Here is a 2,929-nt window from a genome sequence, read left to right on the forward strand (position 1 = left end):
CTTTTATTTAATTAATCTCTTTAAGTCACCAAATTAATTCCTAATTAATTTATGACTTATATTAATCAAATAACAATATTATTATTCCTTATATTATTCTCATAATATATTAATAATATTTCTTCTCTCATTATAAATCATCCTGTCAAGTTGCTATGGTGAAGGCAACCCAAAAGGACCATGCACAACCGGGTCAAATACTTGCCTAATATAGTTGCAGCCTTAGACACTATTCCAACACCTTCTTCACAAAAAAATCGGGGTTCCCTAAGGTGAACTGCTTGATCTAATGAATCCTCTGTCTAACAGCTCCTTCAGCTGTGTAAACAACTCCTGCATGTCGGGAGAAGCCAACCGATACAGTGCTTTGGCTATTGGAACCGCACCTAGAACCCAAGCGATCCTCAAATCCACCTGCCTCTCTGGTGGTAACCCAGGAAAATCCTTTGGGAATACATCTGGGTACTCCCACACAATCAACACATCATCCACGGTCGCCCTACCCTTATCCCAAGTAACCATGACATAAGCGACAAAACCTGCACAACCCTGATGAAAGTAGCGTCTGGCCCTCGCTGCAGAACACATGAACGGCCCACGTTGCGGTCTCTCACCCTAAATCACCAACTCTCGCCCACTTGGGGTCCTAACCAGAACCAACTGATGCTTATAGTTGATCACCTCTCCATTAGAGCTCAACCAATCCATGCCCACAATAACCTTGTTCCCACGCAAAGGAATAGGAACCAAATACACCAGATACTGCTTGCTGAACAACTAAAAAGTACACCCTCGATGAACCCTCACTACTCAAATGGACCTATCATCAAAAATATCCACATCAAGAGGACGATCAAGCTCCCCTGGAGCTCCATCAAATCTCTTACTAAGTGCGAGAGATACAAAAGATCGAGTAGCCCCCGAATCGAATAATACCAAGGTAGAGATACCGTTCATGAGGAACGATCCTAAAATGAAACACATAAATATAAGCAACAATTGAATATAAATAAAGATATAAGGGCAAGATACATACCCATCACAACGTCGGGAGCTGCAAGCGCCTCCCCTTCCGTCAGCTGGAATGCCCTACTCTTCGTTACTGGCGTATCTTCCAGGATGGCCATCAGTAATCCTCAATGTCGTAGGAGTGGGTGCCGACACCGGACCCGTTACAACCAAACTCGGACATTGGGCCCTCCTCTGGCCCCTCTGATTTCACTGAAAGTAAATTTGATCGGCTATCGGCATGATGGTGGTGGTAGTAGTACAATCCCTGCTGACATGACCAGTCCAACCGCACTTGAAGCAGCCATAACCACCCACCATGCACGCTCCCTCGTGCGATCTGTCGCATTTGCCACAGTGGCTTCGGCCCTGATGGCCCTTCCTACTCGTATCAACCACCTTGGGCCTCTTGCCCGAACTCTCCATATTGGTCACAAAATTTGGCTTCCTCTTCTTCTCCGTCTCCAAATCAGTCTCCATATCCCTAGCCATCACTAACATGTCTTCCAGTGTCTTGCAGCTGGATCGGATCACAAACTATCAAATATCACTCCTCAACATCTCGTGGTATCGGGCCTTCTTCATTACCTCGTCTGCCTCATACTGCGGAACCAGATGTGCCCTCTACCTGAAAAAGTGGTGATCTCAGTCACCGTCTCAGTATTCTGACGGGGATCCTAAAACTCTCGTGCTAGCTACTACACCTCAATCATGGGTGCAAGCTCGGCTCGGAACCTGGTGGAGAAATCACTCCAGCTCATCGAATTAATAGCATCACCTCCCACAGCATGCCCTACCTCCTCCTACTAATCACTATCCCTGTCCTTTAGGAGGCAGGATGCTAATGTGACCTTGTCCCCCTCGGGACAACGATTAGTACGGAAGGCGTTGGCAACATCTGCCAACGACCTGCTGCTCGCAATGGGGTCCCTAGCCCCTTGATAGTCTAGCGCTCCACAAGCCCGAAAATCCCTGAAGGTCAAAGAGTGTGCCCTAATCAAAGCCACAATCTTAGCGTGAAAAGCACACAATCTATCTATACTTTCCTCAAGAAGTGCCTTCACTCAACCAAGTTACTCTACAACCAACAGATCCCTCGTAGCTAGGGCTCTCGGCACTATATCTCATCATAGGTTCTCTTAGGGCAGACTCCACACCACTCTCTGTCATCAGCTGCAGAAGGAACTCACACTATCCACCTCTAACTAGCTCACAAATATAAATATATATTACAAAAACTAGATAATTCTTCGAATGATAGGTCTCTCCCTACAACGGTTGGACTCAGATAAGAGCTACGTAATAGAGCTAAACCTAACCTTCTGAAATTATTTAGTTTCCATAATATGTAGCTTAGCATATTCTCTTACTAACTAGCTAAGATTAGCAAGAACTCCTAAAATCACAAAGCAAGCAACATTCGAGCATCAAGTAAACAAAACAGAGCATAACCTAATCAATCCATCCTATCACGGACTGATCAGTACTAGCATGCAAATCTATAAGCTCATATAACCGACATACAAAGGTATCTCTTCTAGATCCTTAGCCCTACTCTATCATGCGATTCACAATTCACAATTCGTATCATATATAAACATGCATGAGTATTTTGGGATCACTTACTTAAGCTCGGCTGATTGCATGCACCATACCGTTTTCCCTTTAGAAATCCTTTTATAAAAAAATTATTTTCTTTTGAAAATTCCCACCAAATCCTTAGTTTGTGCTCAGACATACCCGGTGTAACACTCTAAATTTTCAAACAAAATTTTTCATTTTTAAATCCAATAAAATCAGTATCACATTTTCTCAAAACCACAATGTATCAAATGTCAAAAACACAATTCAACAAAACAACATATAATATCCCAGAATCCTCAACATAGTCTCGAACAGGTGTGTACAATCAAGCCAGTGC

The sequence above is a fragment of the Lactuca serriola genome, chromosome 1 (genome assembly GCF_051521515.1).
Source record: "Lactuca serriola cultivar US96UC23 chromosome 1, Lser_US96UC23_V15, whole genome shotgun sequence".
In the NCBI taxonomy this organism is placed as follows: domain Eukaryota; kingdom Viridiplantae; phylum Streptophyta; class Magnoliopsida; order Asterales; family Asteraceae; genus Lactuca; species Lactuca serriola.